This window comes from Sphaeramia orbicularis, chromosome 16, assembly GCF_902148855.1.
Source record: "Sphaeramia orbicularis chromosome 16, fSphaOr1.1, whole genome shotgun sequence".
NCBI lineage: Eukaryota > Metazoa > Chordata > Actinopteri > Kurtiformes > Apogonidae > Sphaeramia > Sphaeramia orbicularis.
The window spans coordinates 11,987,542-12,008,128 of record NC_043972.1 but is presented as its reverse complement, the minus strand read 5'-3'; the positions used below and the strand labels follow the sequence as shown (position 1 = coordinate 12,008,128).

Sequence of the window (20,587 nt, the reverse complement as noted above, 5' to 3'; positions counted from 1 at the left end):
GCTTTTTGCTGTTGTATCTCAGGGGTGTCAAACTCATTTGAGTTCAGTTCCACATTCAGCCCAATTTGATCTCAAGTGGGCCGGACCAATAAAATAATAACAGTAAAAAGTAAAATTCTATTATGATCAGGTTTACATCTACAAAGTTTCCTTAAAATCTGAATAACATGAACAATTTAAATTGTCTTAAGAAAAAAAAATTTAAGTTTAATAATATTCTGCCTTGGTTTATCAGTTTATCGTTTACACATGTGCATTACAATCTCACAAAACATTAGTAACAGGCTGAATATTGGTAAATTGAATTTACTTTTCTTAAGACATTTCCATTGTTCATATTTGTTCAGGTTATTCACGTTTTTGTAAAAGTATAGTTTGGTAATGTAAGTATTTTCATGTAATTTAGGTTTTTATGACAATATTTTACTGGTCTGACCCACTGAAATGTAATGGACTGTATATGTCTTCTATGGACCTGAATCAAAATGAGTTGACACCACTGATTGTTAATATCGTCAGTTGTAATTTTTGCATTTCACAAATTCATCCTGCGGGCTGGATGGACCCTTTGGTGGGCTGGATTTGGCCCCTGGGCCGCATGTTTGACACCTGTGTTGTATCTGATTTAAATGAACATTATTACAATATTTCAACAACATCTACATTGAGTGAATTTTTTATTTTTATTTTTATTTTTTTTTATGATCCATTACAGCTGCAGTGTTTTCATTCATTACTGAGACAGTGCTGGTCCAATCTGTCCCATTAGAGTTTTAGAAAAAATAAATCCAGTTTTTACACACTAATGTAACTCTAAAATAGAGGTAATTCTTCAGCAGCCGCAAAACATCATATTACACAAACTCTGCTGGTTACCGTGGTTTACCGTGGACCTAAAACTGAACACGTTAATGTGGTACAGATACTGAAGTATTGCAAACTGACTGAAATAAACTCACTAGCGACATTAATTCGATAACTCCGTAAGTCTTTCTGTGACATACCTTGCTAAGCCCCGCCCTAAACAGCTACTGGTCCAATCCTACATGAGCAACTGCATCTAGGCTGGTAAAGTTTTTAGAACAAGTGAAGCTGAAGTGATGAATGGAGCTATTAGGTGTAAACTTTAAAATATTTAGTCATTTAATGTGTTCCAATGATTAAAGCAGCGTGTGACTTTCATCATAATTTTATCCTTCCAATGTGTCCAGCCCAGTCATATCTAATTATCTCTACTCCATTAGTCTTCCTGTGCTAATAATTACGATATGACTGGGGTGTGACACATTTGAAGATAAAATTTGTGATGAAAGTCCATGCCGCTTTAAAAGTAGAGTAGGAGATTATTTCCTGGAGCATTTTTTACTATATTGCTTAAAATCCCCTTCACACCCCAATTACAACCAATTAATTAAATGCTCTAATACAAAACAAAACAATTTAGGTACCTGTGGAATGGACAGGACTGAAAAAACACCATCCAATCCTTTTACCGACTATTGAAATGATTAAATGGTGATATGTCTATCAAACTCTACTGCCATCTGTCCAATCTCGTACTAATCTCCATGAACAAATCGCATGTTCTCAGAGGCTTGGAAGCACTTGTACAGGAAACGGAGCCAGAGCTTGGCTAGCTATATTAGCTTTCTTAGCATGGAAAGTTTGCTGGCACACTATTTTGTCACTAACTTAAATCAGTAGGGAATGTAACGTTAGCCAGATAAGTATGAATTGGGGCTGTTCTGTCGACAAACATAATAGTGAAATGCACAGCTTACAGCGTTCAAAGCTAACTTTAGTGGGCTGCTAGCCTAACATTAGCTGTTCTTACTAGCATGAGAGTAGTTAGAACATGTATCAAAGAAAGTGTAAAGTCCAACTTCTAATCTAATATTCTGATGAACAGGTGCATCTGCAGACCTGAATTCAGAGATACTATGGGTCCACAGATGGGGGTGGGGGGGTGGGTAAATTGTTTGTGCATTGAGAGTTCCGGTACTCTGGAGGCGTGGCTGAAAGTGGTTTGGACTTTGAATTATGTATTTTTAAAATGCAGCTTGCTCAAACCGTTTTTTCCAGGATCTCCTACCCTAGCCTTTAATGTCTGATATTAATCAACTAGAAACAATACAACACCATTTTTATCACTAGTTAAAATCTCATAAAACGTAGCTAACAGTACACTGACATTCTATGCATCCATTCATGTGTTTATATTTTTATGAGTGTTTATATTACCCATGTAAGTCTAACAGCAGATAAGTCTAACAGCAGATATAATTTAGTTGTAGAGGATGATGGAATTTATTTTTCTGAGGCTAAAATCAACTCATCTAGGGCTTTCTGGAAACCAGCCTCTAGTGGCCATTAGTGGTATTACACTCTAAGATACTTGGCTTCACTTTGGAGTGGAGGTCCAAGCCCCCTTTGACTAAAACACTGGAGCACTGAATTTAACTTTAACAGCACAAAGTGGAGTCAGTTTTGGCTTCATACTAAAATATGACTGACTATAAAACAATCTGAACACCAGTTACCTTCTACAGCTGAGGTCCAAGAAGACCCTGGACATTATTTCAGGACAGTTATTCACATGATGCTTAATTTTTAGTATCTAGACGCATGTAATGACCAAATGTTATGGATTTGTCTGAACTTAAATGGAGCTGGAAATACTTGATATAACGTAAGTAAGTCTAGAAAGAACAAAACATAAGCCTAGTTATTATTTTTTATTGTGGAAATGTGACGTATTATAGATTTAAGGAATTTGATTTACCTCACGACTTGTCCATGAATAATATTAAATCCATGATACAAATACAGCTGGTTTGTTGAGCTGTGTGATTTCATGTATAGAATGTTTTGAACCCAAGAATGTCATTAATTCTGTTTTTTACTTATTTTTTTACTTATTTATTCCCTTGTTTATGATTCGTGTACAGCACTTTGGTTAGATGTAAAGTTCTTAAAGGCTTTGTAAATAAAGTTGGTATGGGTATATGATGGACTCAAGGGTTTCGTCGACATATTGGACATTTTTGGATGTATATTAGAGTAATATAAGAGGTTTTTGTATCGTCTTTCACAACTGTTTTAATATGGGTTAGAGCTGGGGTTTCCAGACACAAATACCAAACTACTGTAATCTCAGCATATTCTTATCATTTTAATCCTTGTGTACCAGAACATTATAATCGCTATGATACAGTCAACTCAACCACGGATCCTTAAATTGGGTTATGACTCATCTGAAACTGAAAGAAATATGGAGCAGGGTCTAAAAAAATGAGGGAAAAACATTCCAGGATATGAAGAAACATTCAGGATGCGATATGCATGAGCACAGTTGCAGTGGGTAAAACATGGAAATAATATTGAAATTAAATAATGGTTCATGATTAGTGAGGAAAAGGGTAGAGGTCATTTTAAGAAGAAGAAGTTAGTTCTCAGAAAGTGTTACAATGACATAAGCTGCTCTGTTATGCCATTTTTGACACAATACCTCTTTAGACTTATTTGAAGTTCTTCAGCGTCCTTTTCAGTCTAGCCTTCTCGTTCTCTAGGTCTGCGATAGCTTTGCGTAATCATCAGCTTCTTTGCTCGTGTTAATCTTTCAACTTCCATTTTTTCCACGACTGTAATTTTTCTTTGGTGGCTATTTTCGGTTTCGTGCAGGCGGGCATCGATCGTGTCGGCCTGTTTCTTGAACTTTTTAGCTCTTCTTCAGCTTTGGCCTTGAGCTTCACTGAGCTGAGAAACCTGGAGTTTGAGGTTTTTCGGCTTCAGCGATGATTTCCAGTGGTCTTCGCTTCTCTCAGCTTCAGTGATTTCTGGTATTCCTCGGTTTCCTCCAGACGCTGCGGCATCAGTTGTTTGTCCTCCAGCAGCTTCTGAGCCTGTTCTTGAGCCAAATCTTTCTGCCTTGAAGCATCTCAGCTTCAGCTTTGAGTCTAGATGCCTCTTGTATGGCCTGCATTTTCTCTTAAGCATTTTTTCTGCGCGCGCTTCGCTGCTCGATTGAGGACTCATCCTCTGCGATTTGTCTCAGTCGAGCAGACTTCTTGTGCTTCCACGCTAAGCCGAGCAGGTCTTCTGCAAGCTTTTCATATTTGCGGCCTCTTCTGCGAGGAATTTCTGAGGTTATCTTGTCTTCTTAATGAGACGTTGGTTCTCCTCCTCGATTCGGAGTTTCAGTTTGACGAGCTCCTCCATTTGGACTTTGACCTTGAACAGCTCCTCCTCCACCTGCGCCCTTTGTTTGACTGCGTCGTCGACCTCGTCCTTCAGCCGCTGAAGTTCGTCGTCCAGGAGAGACTTCTGTTTGTCGGTTTCATCGAGCTTAAGTTTGACCTTTGTGAGTTCTTGCTCCACTTGGAACTTCTGTTTCAGCGTTTGCTCGGCCAGTTTTTTGTGCTTGCCATTTCGGCGTCGGCCTGTTGCTTTTGTTCAGTGCTCCAGCTTCTGCTTGTGCTCGTTTTGCGGCTTCAAACTCGGCGTCCTTCCTCAACTTCTCGGCGTCCTCCTGGGCTTTGGCTTGGTTCGCAAGCTTCTTTCTCGGCAGCTGCTTCTTTGTCTTTCAGCTTCTTCAGCTTGTTGTCGGAGGAGAGCGGCCTCCCTCTCAGCCTTTTCCTTTGCAGCCTCTGCTTTTTTGGCAAGTAATTTGGCCTTCTCGAACTCCTCCTTCAGCTTCTTCTGAATGAGACCATCCTCCTTCTGTTGAGCAAGGACACTCTGAACTTGTTCTTCGGACTGCACTGCATTTCAGCGCTGCTTGCTGGGCTGCGACAATTGTTTTTTCAGCTTCTTTGTCAGCTTCATCTTTCTGTTTTCTGGCTTCTTCTGCTTTCTTTTTCAGGCGCTGAAGTTCTTCCACGGCTGCCTTTCGCTGCCTGGCGGCTTCTTCTTCTGCAGCAGCGATCTTCTTCACCTTCTCCTCGGCTTCTCTTCGTCGGTTTTCTTCCTCCAGGGCGAGCTGTCGTAGTCTTTCAGCCTCTTCCTCGGCTCTCAGTTTGCTTTGTTGTGTTTTCCTCTGCGATGTTTTTCAGTTTGTTAAGCTCGAGCTCTAGATCCAGTTTTCCAGAAGACGCCTTTTCAAAGTTGAGCTTAAGGATTCTGATTTCTTCCTCAACAATTCTCCTCTGTTTGAGCGTGTCATCCACCATTGCCTTTTGTCTCTCCATTCAGCTTCGGAGGATTTTTTTGAGAAGGATGATCTTTTCTTCGATTTCCTGTTTGTGCTGATTGGCCTGATCTTCCAGAGCTTTCCTCTGGTAGGCTTCGTCTTCAGCTTGTCGACGCAGTCTCTCATTTTCCGCCTCCTTCTCCCTTCAGCGCTATTTCAGCCTCTGTTTTCAAGCGAGTAGCGCACTGATACGCAGCCAGCTTTTCTTGAGAATCCTTTCAGCTTCTGCTCTCTGTCGAGCTGCTTCTTCTTCGGCGACTTGTCTCTGGTGTTTGGCTTCTTCAGCAATGGCTCTGAGTTTACTTGCCTCCTCAGCCAGATCTCTCATCTTGGCGGCTTTGTCTTCAAGAAGCTGTTTTGCTCGTTCTCTGGTGTTGACATCGACTCCTTTCTGCCTTGGACTTCAGCTGAATCAGGATGTCCATTTCACTTCTCACTTTGGCAAGTTCATCTTCGAGCTGCTTCCTCTGGTTGTTCAGCGGCGATGACTTCGTTCTTCAGCCGGTTAAAGTTCATCTTCTAGAAGGGATCTGCTGTTCTGCGTGTCAAAGTCGGCCCTGAGTCGAATCAGCTCCTGTTCAGCGGTGAGTTTCTGCTGAGCGGTGCTTTCAGCCACCTTCCTCTGCCTCTCCAGTTCTTTCTCGGCCATCTCCTTCTGCTCAGGGCCGACTCTTCAGCTTTGGCTCGCGTTTTAGCCTCGCGTCAGCGTCCTCCTTCTGTTTCTCGGCGTCCTCCTGTGCTAAGGTCTTCTGATGAGCTTCTTCTTCTGCCTGGAGCCTCAGACGTAGAGCCCTCATGGCGTTTTGCTCCATTCTCCAGCTCTTTTTCTGCTTCTTCTTTGGCGTGTTCGGCCTACCTTCCTGTGGCTTCTTGAGGCGAGCTGCTTCCTGTTGCAGCTGAAGAACGGCGCGTGCTCGTGTTTGAGCGACGCCTCAGCTTCGAGGTTCTTTCAACGAAGGACATGTGTTTGCTCTGCAACTCTGCGGCAGCGCTTTTCTGAGCTGCTGCATGGGCCACTTTTATTTGTCTTTCCTTTTCGACCTCAGCCTGCTTCACTTGTCTTTCAGCCTCTTCAGCCTGCATCCGAGTCTCTCCAGGTCCTCCAGAGCTTTTGCTTTTGCTTCGCGGCTTCCTTCTCCGCCTCAGATTTGCATTTGAGTTCGTCTTCTGCCACGCGCTTCTTCTGAGTTTCTTCGTTCACTGCTTGCGGAGTTTCTCAGCCTCTTCCTGAGCAGCTTTTCTGAGCTTCTCAGCTTCAGCCGCTCTATCACGGAGTTGCTTGAGTTCAGATTCTGCAGTGGATTTCTGTTTCACTGTCGTCCTCGAGCTGATCCTGATGAGGCGGATTTCCTCCTCAATCTTGGCACGGCTTTGCAGAGCTTCGTCAACCTGCTGACTTTTGTCCTTGATCTGCTGCTCTGACAGGTTTTTTTGAGCTCGTGAAGCTCCAAACTGGACGTTCTGCTTTTGCGTTCTGACATCTACAGCGGCAACTTCTCTCCTGCTTACTTCCTCCTGCATTCTGAGCTTCAGCGCTTGAGCTTCTTTCTCAGCTTTGGCAATGGCCTTGGCATGAGCTTCAGCTAACTGCTTCTGTTTGTCTAACTCAGCCTGCATCTCGGCCATTTTTTTCTGTTCTTCCGCTTTGAGTTTCTCTGCAGCTTTCTGCATTAGTGGAAGCAAATTATAAAGAAAGGATTATAATCAAGCATGACATGTTAAAAGGTAACACTTTACATTAATTGGCTCAAAACCAAGTGGAACAGTTGTAATTACTGCAGTAATCACAGCTTAATCGCACTGGACTAAGAGCGACTTAATGTATGGTATTACCCTCGCAATGGTTAATGTTAAAAGTTAGCTCAAAGATCAGGTCAAAGGTCAATAACTAGATGCAAATTAGATGCACATTCATTAAAGTGATGTTAAAGTCACGATGCAATCATTAATGTCAAAAACAATTCAAGAGAAGATGGATGACGGCGGTGTATCAATTAATGTATGGAAACAAAATCACTTCACAACACAGCAAGAAAATCATATGGCATGCAACTGTAGCCGAAACTGAACTAATGTTCTAAAACTGCATCGATAAAAAAAAAAAACAATAAAATAAATAAATAAATTAAAAATTCTGAATTTTTATAAAGCTTTAATTAAATAACAGGTAATTCACTGTTGCAAAAATAGGTTTAAATGTTTGTTTTTTTCTCAGTAATTTCAATTTAAGTGGCAGGACGAATATTACTTTCAAATATGTAAAGTCAACACACAGTTTTATTCCAAATCAGAATTACATGTTTGTTAAGAGGATTATTCACACCATTCACTTAGAAAACCCATCCCATGCACTGGGGGTTCTTTAAATCACTATTTGCCACAAGATGGAAAAGAAAGGAAAGACTAAGATAAGATAAAGATAAGAGGTTTAGCAGCTTTTATATTGTATAATTTCAGGAAGTTAAAGCAGAAATGAGTGGATTCGAATGTTAATAAGAGGAACAGCGAATGGGAGGAAACGCAAAACTATGATGGGAATAAAAAGTGAATAAAAAAATAAAGACGGCATGGAAAGCATCTGAGACAGAAGGGGATGGAGGTTAAAACAGTAGGAAAACCTGAAACACTGAGTAATTTACCTCTTTAATGTTCAAACAAGTGAAGCATCATCATGGCAAAGCACTGGCAAGCAGTTAAGAGAAGCAAGGAAACAAAACATAAGGGTTAGAAAAGAAGTTCGACCTAAACGTGGTGTTAATTTGGAAAAAAAAACCGGAAGGTTTTGAAGACTGTGTAAAATAGGCTGAACTGTAAAGGTTTTCTGCTGAATAAAATAAGCAACAAAACGAACAAAAATAAACAAAGTAATGAATAAAGTGAACAAAAATTAATAATAAATCAACATAATATTACATAACAATTAACAAATAAGCCACAAATGGAACAAAAGTGAAGAAAAAGAACAAAAACTAGTATTAATAGGCATTGATTCACTACTGGTTGAGTTGGAGTTGGATCAATGAACAAAAATGAAAAAAAAAAAACAAACAAAAAAAACACAAACCCTACAAAACAATAAATAATGTGAAAAATATGGAAAAATTGCAAAAATAATAAAATAATCAACAAAATGAACAAAAACAGCCAAAGTGATTAATAAAATGAACAAAAATTATAAAGAAAATTAAAAAATAATAAATAATGTGAAGAAAAATTAACTTAAATGAAGAAATAAAAAGAAATTCACAACAAAATGAACAAAAATAAACAAAGTAATGAATAAAGTGAACAACAAACCCCTACAAAATAATAAATAATGTGAAAAAATATGAAAAAAATTGCAAAAAAAATTATAAAATAATCAACAAAATGAACAAAAACAGCCAAAGTGATCAATGAAAATGAACAAAAATTACAAAATAATAAATATTGTGAGGATAAAAAATATAACTAAAATGAGAAATAAAAAGAAAATAAGCAGCAAAATTAACAAAACCAACTGAATAGAGCAATAAAGTGGCAAGAAGGAAAATAGAAGTGAAAGAAAGAACCCCTGGTTGTACGACGGCACACAACAGATGGAGATGAAACAGTAAATATACGAATGATACTGTTAAAGAGGTTTTTTAGACCCGTACGGAGTCAGCTTTTTTTCTATATGAACTCATTTATGTGACTTTTATGCCTCTAATTGAATTCACTCACATCCAGAAGTCATACCTTATGCTGTTTTATACTGATATGTCGATCTGTAACTGATGGATTCGCTACAGAAAACATGCCAATGTTTCATGCATTGCAAAGGAACCAGTTGTCACCCGTACATTAATTTGATATTTGGTGTGTGTGTGTTTCAGTTCACACAGAGAACAGTGCGTGCATGCATGCGTTGTGATTGGCAGGTCCATGTGTGTGTGTGTGTGTGTTCGTCGGTTGGATTATTTCGTTAGCTTCAGGTTATTGTTATTGTTAGGTTTAGGTTTAGGTAGAGGTTTGTTTGGGACCCTGGGCCTGTTGTCACGCACCTCCTCGTCCTCCAGGCGGCGCTGTGTGTCTGTGATGAACTTGATGTATTGACTGGTCAGCGTCATCAGTTCGCTGTAACGGGTCCTCAAGGTCACGTACTGGAAGAAACAAACCGTCGTCATGGAAACGTTTACACTGAAGACATCGATTTTATGAAAGAGCAGGGGTTGAGTTCAGCTTCAATATGATCTAAAGTAAACTAAACTGAACCAGTAAAATAAGAATAAGAAGAATAATATAGAAATAAGGACAAATACGAACTTTTCTCTCTGTTTTAAAGTGAAAAAAGTCAATTTACAGTATGAATGCTAGAGGTGTCTAGTGTTTCATACTGTAAATTGACTTTTTTTAATTTAATTTCAGTTATTTATCTATTTATCTTTTTTTTCTTTTAAGAACTTCCTTTGTAGCATTTTTGATACTTTTCATTTACGTATAAAAGCCCTGTTTGTTAACACTAAGCAACATTGTATGATTATCATGTACCAAGTGAAAACTCCAATAAAAACTTGAATTATATATATATACTGTATATACATTACAATTTACAGATCACAGTGGATCTACAAATACAAAAAAAAAAAACAAAAACAGAATATTGGTATAATTACACTGATTTATATTAAAACATTTCATGTTGCTCATATTTGTTCATGTTTTGCTCAATTTTTTTTATGAAAGGATAGTTTGTAAATGGGTGCTTCTCTGAAACTGGGTTTGTTTTAGTATCTGTCACTTTTCCATCTTTTTAGACCCAATAATAAAAGGTAAATGTAGACATATTTCCCCCTAGGATGGACCTAATGATGACCTCAGATAAATGCAAAAAAAAAAAAAAAAATCCTCGTTACTCTGATCCATCCATAATTAATGACGATTTAATCAAATATAAAATAGGACCCAAATGTGGACATTAAATCTCCCTAGGTGTCAGTGCATTAGATGTGTAAACGTGTGTAAATGGTCTTCTATAGACTCTAAATAAAGACACTGTGTTCAATGTGTGAATCCTAGTGGTTTTTCTAATCCACACATGTGGGTTTTTCATCACTCTCAGTCTCATTCCAGGTTTGGTGTGGAAACCCATTGTGTCCACTGGTGTTACATACACAATACCTGAACATTTAAACACTAATAAATCACAAGTGATTTTACAACAGTGGTTATTTTTGTGAAACACTCTGCCTTGAATATTTAGTTGAATTCCCAAAATGTACCTTTGAGAGAATAAAAAGATATTAAAAAAAAAAAATAGTAGTGCATAATTTTTGTGTGCTTTTGACTGTGTTACATGCAGATTTTTTCTATTAAATATCAATGTAAAATAATATAAAAATGTGTTTTAATCTCAGTCTCATTCCAGGTTTGGTGTGGAAACCATCATGTCCATTGTTCACATCTTCAGTGTCAATTTTTCCATTTCTTAAATTCATCCCATGGACCAGTTTTGGCCCCACGGGCCGTATGTTTGACATCCCAGGTTTAGATTTCAGTTGTATTTAAATATTCAGACTCTTCTCAGATACAAACCTCATGAATGATGTTATCAGATGCAGAGTCCAGTTTGGTTTTCTTCAGCGGTGAAGTCAGAGGCTCCACCTGTGCTTTGTAGGCCACCAGCTGAAGCTCATAATCCTGTGGAAAAACATCCCCATGAGTCTGTGGATGATGGAAAACAGCGGAATTTTCTGTCGACTCCTGCCTTTAACGCTCACCTTGATGGAGTCGATGTAGGCTTTGGCGTATTTCTGACACTCATCCACTCTGTCTTTGTTCTCTCGATCTCCTCCAGAAGTTTCTGTTAAAAACAAGAACGGGAAAAAGGTTAAATTAAGGGTTCCAGTGTCATAATAATTCATACTAAATACTAATAATCCACAGGTGACTCATATTGGACACATGTTCTACCTTCTCCTGGGCCAGTTGTTCCTTCAGTACTTTGGTGTCGGTGATGGGCGTGGCCTGGATCTTCTCCTGCGCTGTGGCGTCTTCGATCCATCGGATGAGCCAGTCGTAGCTCTCGCGGTAGTATCCCAGCTGGCGTCCCAGCTGCTCCAGCTCCCTGTGGCGCAGGTCGATCTGGGTGAACACGGCCCTCCAGCGCTCCTGCAGACTGCCCAGCTGATGATGGTACCGCTCCAGCTCCACGTCACGCTCGCTGTGGACGCGGGACATCTTATCGCTGACTGCCGACGCTTTCTTCAGCTCCTCCTCCAGGGAATCGAAGACCGGCTGCTCGCCTTCAGCCTCCACTCGCATTTTCTACAGGAATAAAAAAACACACAAAATCAGAGAACGTCGGCTAAAAATAAATACAATTAATTACAATTAACTGATAAACTAACTGTACAAGTGTTCATCAAGACTGTGTACTTTATGTTGAGCAATGTGTGTTTATTGTTAATTTAGTTTATCATCATCATCATCATTACATTTATTACTATTACGTACATATTTATTTTACGTATTAGTTATTATGACTATTATTACTGTTAGCACTGTATTATTATTCTACAATTTAATATATTATTATAACATGTATTACAACATAATCATATATTATTTCTTTTAATATTACTATTAGTACTTACATAATTATACTACTTATTATGTCATGTTTATATATATACATAGTGCATATTTTAACAATTACTTATTTATTATTATACTACTACTATTACATAATTATACCACTTACGTATCATTGATATGGCTGCTATAATACAGATTTATATACACACATACTGTGCATATTACAACATAATTACTTTATTATTATTGATTATTACTACAATTGCTTACATAATTTTATTAATTATATATTGTTGTTGTTACGAAACTATTACTATTATCGTAATTTTTATCCTGTGATTATTAAACGATAAAAACAATTATTACAATGATCTATCTATATCTATCTATCTATCTATTATCTATCATCTATCTATCTCTATCTATCTATCTATCTATCTATCTATCTATCTATATATCTATCTATCTATCTATCTATATATCTATCTAGTGCATATTACTAATTAATAAATACTTATCATTATTATTACTACTTTATTTATTTCTAATAGTACTTCCTAATGTGTAATTGCCTGTGTTTTGTCACTTCTGTTTTTACAGTTATATATTTTTCCTAGTTATATATATTTTTTATATATGTACAGTAAATTCAGTGTTGTTCTCCTACTGGATCCTTCATTTCCTGACGGATCATAGTTGATCACATGTCCATCATTGAAGGGACTCAGCAGTGTTACCTTGAGCTTGGTTCGATATGCGTCCACCTCCTTGACGTCTCCGGGACGGTGTGAACCTCCCGTAGACAATCCTCATACTGTTTGAGGACGCCCTCTGCGCCCTGTGTTCCTGATCACCATCTCCACTGTCTTCAGCCTGAGACCACAACAACAACACAACAACAATAAGAACATCCATCAGACAGTGCACTCAGAGCTGGAGGTCAAAGGTCACAGTGGATGAGGACTGACTTGTCCAGGTAGACGGAGGACAACATGTGGGCGTGGTCCATCTTCTGCACCGTCAGGTCCAGCTCTGACCGCAGAACTGGCACCGAGGCCGACGGCTGAGGAGAACTCACACCTGCTGAGTCTTTACAGAAACCTTATCCAGGTCCTTCTTCAGACCGTCCAGTTCCACCTGGACTTTCTACAACACAGACAGACAAGACCATTAACCCTTTAAGGACTTCCATGATAAGAACAGAATAGAACAGAATAGAATAGATTTTATTTTCATTGTGTGTACAATAAAATTAGGAATCAGTACAAAAATATTAATAATAATAACACCAATTTTACAGAAATTAGAATAGAGTGAATATAAAATTACAAAAATTAAAAATAGGAAAATAGAATATCAATTTTACAATGTAACAAAGTAACATCAGAATAGAAATGAGTAGAATAAAAAATAGAAGTGGACAAAATATGAATAAATACACATTTACAGTATTAACAGTATTTATATGTTTTAACCCTTTAAAACCGTTTGTATCATATTTGCTACACCAGGTTCTGACACCTTTATCTAATCAATAAGATCAATACTTTCCTTAAAAACCTGTTGTATGTGACCTGATACATGTTTTCTGCCCCCTGGTGGATTATCATCCCACTGCAGCCAGTGGAGGGACTGTTTTTTTTTTTCAGTATGGCCGCTATCGTTAAATCATTTACACACATTTTGTAGGAAAGTCTTTGGTAATTTAAAAAAAAATTACATAAAAAACAAAGTTTATATTTTATTATTCTTTATAACTATCTTTATATTCGTTACTTGATATTGATTCGTTATCGTACAGTTAAATTGTGTTAAAATCTGTATCTATTTGATACTTCAGGTAAATAAGGTTCTTTATAAAACGTCCACTGTTCATGGACTTGTCAGTTTCCCGTTCCGTACCTTCTGCTCTGTCGTCTTCTGAATACATTCCTTCAGAGGTTCCTTCTCAGAGGTTTGCGAATGCGAGCCACGGTTTGGTTTTCGCAGTCCTCGATCCGCAGACGCAGATCCTTCACCTCAGAGATGTAGTTTTACCACAGGGTCTCGTCCTGCTGACCTGTCAATCAAATACAGACGCAGCTGTAGCCCAGACCGACACATTCAGCCCTTCAACACTTCATTACATCATTAAATAAACCCAATAAACTGGCTTTATTATCTTCTACATCAGCAGTGTTAAACATACGGCCTGTGGGCCAAAAGGGGCCGCACAAGGGTCCGATCCGGTCCAAAAATTACACTGAAGATATGAACAATCAAGGATTCATTCATTCATTCATTCATTTATGTATTTATTCATTCGTTCATTCCTTTATTTATTTATGTATTTATTAATTTGTTCATTTATTCCTTTATGTATTTATGTCTTCATTCATTCATTCATTCCTTTACTTATTTACGTATTTATTCATTTATGTATTTATGTATTCATTCATTTGTTTATTCATTTATGTATTCATTCATTCGTTTATTAATTTATTCATGTATTTATTATTATTCATTCATTCATTCTTCATTTATGTGTTTATGTATTCATTCATTCGTTTAATTAATTAATTTATTTAATCATTTAGTCCTTCATTTGTATTTTCATCATTCATTCATTTATATTCATTCATTCATTTGTTTATTCATCTGTCTGTCTGTCTGTCTGTCTGTCTGTCTGTCTATCTATCTATCTATCTATCTATTCATTCATTCATTTATTTAACCTATATTTAACTTGTATTTAACCAGGAAGTCCCTTGAATAAAAACTCTTTTTTAAGGGAGGATGTCAAATTCATTTCAGCCCAATATGATGATGAATATATGATAAGTCAAACCAGTCAAATACTGTTAGAATAACCTATAAATAATGACAATTCCAATTGTTTATTTTTGTTATAGTGTAAAAAACAATAAAAAATATTTCCATTTACAAACTATTCTCTCACAAAAAGTGTGAATATCCTGAACAAATATGAACCTGAAACATCTTAATATAACTTCTGCCTCTTATTTAATGTTTTGTGTATTTGTAGAGCCACTGTGATCTGTACGTTAAACTGAAAAATAATTGTTAAAATTGCACTTATTTTTCTTAAGAAATGTCGGGTTATTCATGTTATTTTAGGCTTCGTTGTAGATATAAACATTTTCCTTAATATAACTTACATTTTCTTACTGTAAAACATGAGAAAAGTTAGTTTTTGTCATTATTTATAGGTTCTTATGTTATTATTTTATTGCTCTGATCACTTTCAATCATATTGGTTGAAATGTAAATGAGTTTAACATCCATGTCTTATATAATTTATTCAAACTGATCATTGTGTGGTTGAAGTTTTAAGCCTTCTGTGTGTCCATGTCTGCATCTTTGTACGTTCTGCCGTTGAACTGGTGCATAAACACATGCAGCTTCATGTCACGTGTCATCAAAGCAGAGTTTACAGTGTGTATTTGGATCATGCAACATGTTTTAACACTAGTACAAACAGCTTCAGGACATGTGGAAAAGCCCACACACACAAAAAAAAAAAACACAAAGAAAAGCTGTGGAAGCAGAGCAACATGCGTCACTCTACTCTAGGGTGTCAAACATACAGCCCGTGGCCCAAAACCGGCCCTCCAAAGGGTCCGATCTGGTCCAGGGTCAAAGCTGTGGAACTCATTTTAGTCCAGTTTCCACATATGGAACAATGGGACCTCATGGTTAATAATAACATAATATAATATATAAATAACTCAGCATTTACTTATCGGTTTAATTAGAAAAAAGTTTAATTACATTATGAAAATTTATATTTACAAACGATTTTTTAACAATAAAATGTGAATAACCTGAATAAATACGAACAACCTGAAATGTATGAAGAAAAATAAGTAAAATGTTAGCATGTGATGTCAAAAGGTTTTGTGTATTTGTGTATTTGTACGTTGTGTTAATAAAAAGCTGAGACCTGATATTGAAATGCACTTTTCGTAAGAATTTTCTGGTTGTACATGGCTGTTCAGGTTATTCACAAAACAATGCAACGTTTATTTAATATTTATTAAATATAAATGCACTATTACTATATAGACTTGACTTAATAGATATACATACAGTTATAATAAATCTATTCATTTTAGGTCTATTTTTTTTTTTTTTTTATTCTACTTTTAGTTCAGTTCTTATTTACTTTTGTAAAATTTTATATTTGATTTTAATTTTCTTTTCTGATGTTTTTTTTTTTTCTTAATTAATATTGTTGCACTGACTGGAGTAGCACAGTGACAATAAAGGCTATTGTATTGTATTGTATTGTATTGTATTCTATTACTCAGACCCCTGATCTGCTTTTTCAATAGTTTTTTTCCTACTAACTGCAGATGCATATTTGTTGTTGCCAAGTTATTTCATTTTTTTTTTTTTTTCTTTCTTTTCTTTTTGATTATTTGTGTTCTATTGTATTCTTTTTATTTGTATTTTATTCTGTTCTTTTCTTTTCTCTTCTTTTCCATTCTTTTCTACTCAACTCTTGTCTTCCATTGCTTTCTTTTCTCATTTTCATTATGTAATTTTACTTTTTCACACTGAAACAAAGACATAAATGTGCATTATTATGATTATTATGTTGATGAGATGATGATGATGATTATCATTATTATTATTATTATTATATTATTATTATTATAGGTCCCATTGGGCTGACTGTGGACCCTGAACATATCTCTGTCCTAGTCTCATTCAAGCCTCTGTGATGCTTTACAGCTGCTTCACTCACTCACCTCTGAGACTAAACACCTGTAGTTCTGAAAGAGCAACGGACAAAGACAATACCAGTCCAATCAATGATCCGGTTATTGATCAGAGAGGGTTCAGGTGGATGTGTTATTGATCAGAGGGGGATCAGGGGGGTGTGTTATTGATCAGGGGGGTGTCTGGTGGGTGGCTCACCTTTCTCCATGGATCGCAGCAGGTTCTCGTAGTGCTGCGTGGCCTTGCTGTAGTCCTCCTCCACTGCATGCGGTCGTCGGGTCCAAACTGTTGCGAGTCCTGGCTGTCCCTCATGAAGTCCTGGTAGTAGACCTCAAGGTTCCGCATCAGCAGACGGTACTCCTCTGGCTTCATGGACTTTAACTGCACGGGCGGAGACAAGGCAAGGGGGCGGGGCTATTAGGGGCATGTCCTGAACATACTGTTCTAACGGTGATCAGGTGATTCATGTTGATGGTCTTAAATATTAAAGGTATTTTAGGAACAAAACCACACATATGGAAATACCAGGAAAATAACTGTTTTCCTCTGACAATCTGTTAATTAATTGGATTTTAAGTAAAAGTTAAGTTTTAAATAACATAGAACAGAATAAAAAGAAATAAAATAGAATAGGATAAATTTAGTAGAATAGAATAAAAAGACATAAAATATTGAATAGGATAAAATAAAATAGAATAGAATAAAATAAAGAATAGAATAAGACGAAATAAAATAAAATCGAATAGGATAAAATAAAATAGAATAAAAAAATAGAATAAAATAGAATAGGATAAAAAGAATTAAAATAAAATCGAACAGAATAAAATAAAATAGAATAGAATAAAGAAATAAAAATAAAATCGAATAGGATAAAATAAAAGAATAAAAAGAAATAGAATAAAATAGAATAGGATTAAAAGAAATAAAACAAAATCGAATAGGATAAATTAAATAGAATAGAATAAAAATAGAATAAAATAGAATAGAACAGAATAGAAAGATTAAAATTTTAAATAAGAATAGAGCAAATATAAAATTACAAAAAAAACCTAAAAGCAAAAAAAAAAAAAAGAAAATAGGAAATAAAATTTAATAAAAGTAAAATAAGAATAGAACTAAAAGTAGAGTAAAATAAAATAAACATAAATATGAATAAACACACTATGTACAAAATCTACATTGAATAAAAAGTCTGAAATGAGTCTAATGAACAGAAATGACAGATTAGTGAATAACGTTGGAGCAGAAACACTGACCGTGGTGATGTTCCAGGAGCGGATCTGGGTGAAGTGTTTCATCAGGTACTGCCACGACAGGAGGCTCTTCAGGTCCATGTGGAGCTTCTGCCACGTGGAAACCATCTGCTGATGACCCGCATCCAGACTGGACCACAACAGAACCAACAACAGGGGTTAGAGGCAGAACCGGTCCACATATAAGGACCAGACGGAGCCACAACAGAACCAACAACAGAGGGTTTAGGAACCGAACCGGTCCACATATAAAGGCCAGACTGAAGCACAATGGACCAATAAAGAGGGTTTAGGAATGGAACCGGTCCACATAAAAGGACCATACAGGGACACTGAATAAATAATGGGTGTGTGTTCTGTTGGTTCTGACCTGGACACACTGTCCACTGCGTCCTTGTTGACCGGAGGGACCATGAAGCAGACGGATGGAACCACGGCCTCGTGTCCAGACCTGTTCAGAACCTTCCACTTGAACGGCTGAGAGTTGTTGAGAAGAGCGCACTCGTCTCCTTTATGCACAGTGATCTGAAAAAAAGCATTTTATGAGTCAAATTCAATTATTTATTTAGTATCTATATTACAAAAGCCAAGTGGCCTCTGTTTATGTGTGTGTGTGTGTGTGTGTGGGGGGGGGGTGGCGGGCATCACACTAAATCCGTACAGAGCTGACTGCTGCAGTTTGTCATATTCGTGTATTTTTGGTCAATGAACAGACTAGTGAAAACGGCAAGTTGATAGGACCAATATTTTGAGAGACATCAGTAATTTTGAATACAACAGCCGTATAATCATGTTGCTATGGCCACGACATTTTGGTGGTAACTGCTGGACAAATGTGGCACAGTATGCACAAATACACAACAGCATAAGAACTACCACATCCATCCACCCACCCATCCATCCATCCATCCATCCATCCATCCATCCATCCCCATCCATCCATTTTCTTCCTCTTATCCGGGAATGGGTCGCGGGGCTAACAGTCTAAGCAGGGATTCCCAGACTTCCCTCTCCCCAGACTCCTCTTCCAGCTCTTACAGGGGGACCCTGAGGCGTTCCCAGGCCAGCCACAGACATAGTCTCTCCAGTGTGTCCTGGGTCTTCCCTGAGGTCTCCTCCCGGTGGGACATGCCCAGAACACCTCCCCAGGGAGGTCCAGGAGGCATCCGAAACAGATGTCAGATCCACCTCAGTTGGCCCCTCTGGATGTTGATTAGCAGTGGCTCTACTCTGAGCTCCTCCCCCTATCCCTAAGGGTGCACCCCGCCACCTACGGAGGAAACTCATTTCGACCGCTTGTATCCAGGATCTGGTCCTTTCGGTCATGACCCAAAGCTCATGACCATAGGTGAGAGTAGGAACGCAGATTGACTGGTAAATCAAGAGCTTTGCCTCTCGGCTTAGCTCCTTCACACCACAACCGACTGATACTACTGCATCACTGCAGACGCTGCACCGACCCGTCTGTCAGCCTCATGCTCCATCCTTCCCTCACTCGTGAACAAGACCCCAAGGTACAAAAATATATGATTTTCACTCAAAAAGCACAAAATACAAAGTATAGTATTATAATAATGATGATAATCACTTAAGAAAGTTGAAATCTAGAGAAAAAATTATTTGGGAACTGTCACAAAAGTATCTCTGGGTCTTTATGGGTTAAATTATGTTCAGTTAATGAGGTATTTAGCTGAAAAAGTAACTTTTTCTTCAGTTTTCTCTGTTCTGATATAATACAGATGAATTTGAAGGCTTTGGGGTGCCTCAAGGTTCTATTCTGGATCCTATTTTCTTTGTATATACTTTTCCTGGGTTCCAGTTTTGTCTGTTTTCTCTGTCCTGATATAATAACAGCTGAATTTAAAGGCTTTGGGGTGCCTCACAGTTCTATTCTGGGTCCTGTTTTCTTTGTATATGCTGCGCCTGGGTTCTAGTTTTCTCTGTTTTCTCTTTTCTGATATGATAACTTCAACTTTTATCTGAGCTTTTATGAACATCTACATGATCAGTGAATTAAATATAAGAAAATACCTGATATTCACTGAAAAAACACACAAAATATGGAAGATAATACCAGAGTAAATAGCGATAAATCACTTAAAAAAAGTTAAATATAGAGACAAACTGGAGCATCCACAGAAGTAGCTCTGGGTGTTTATGGGTTAAAGCAGGCAGTAAATCTATGACTGGAACCAAATAAAAAGGCTGCTTTGTGATTCACCTCCTGTTGTTTGAAGTCACACACGGCCTGGATGGGCAGTTTCCTCTGACGGAGGTGGTGGGGTTCCGTGGTTTCAGTTGGATGATGGACTTTGCTCTCTTGTTGAGGCCGGTGGTCAGAGCTTTGAACTCATTCAGCTGTTCTCTCTCTCCTGTCGACAAAAACACAAATCAGACCACCATCAAACTTTCACCTCATTTCCACTGTTCTCCACTGAAATTCAGATGTCCTGCATCCTGAACGCATCATGGACCTGATCTCCATACTCACCACGGCATCCTGTAGCAGATCCTCCAGACGTGTCGCCGTCGGGAGCGGTCGCAGCTGTACTTCTTCTTCATGTTTTCTTGCATTTTAGCCATTTTGTCCTGAGCTTCTTTCACATCCGCAAAGAACTGAAGGAAAACATGGATGATGTGTGACGTTAAACTCATGTAAGTTCAGTCCAGTTTGACCTCCAGTGGATCCGACCAGTAAAATAATACAATAATAATAATAAAAAATAATAATGAAGATTACACATTTTTCTGTGTGTTTTAGTGCAAAGGTAAAATTACAGTGTGTAGAAATGTTTACCTTTACAAACTATCCTTAAACAAAAAATGTGAATAACCTGAACCTGAAATATGCTACGAACAATAA

At 37.5% G+C, this 20,587-nt stretch overlaps 1 pseudogene; it reads right to left on the bottom strand.

Annotated features, from left to right (window-relative positions):
* The window catches only part of LOC115435285 (plectin-like), a 31,418-nt pseudogene that overhangs the window by 7,714 nt on the left and 3,117 nt on the right, over positions 1 to 20,587 (bottom strand).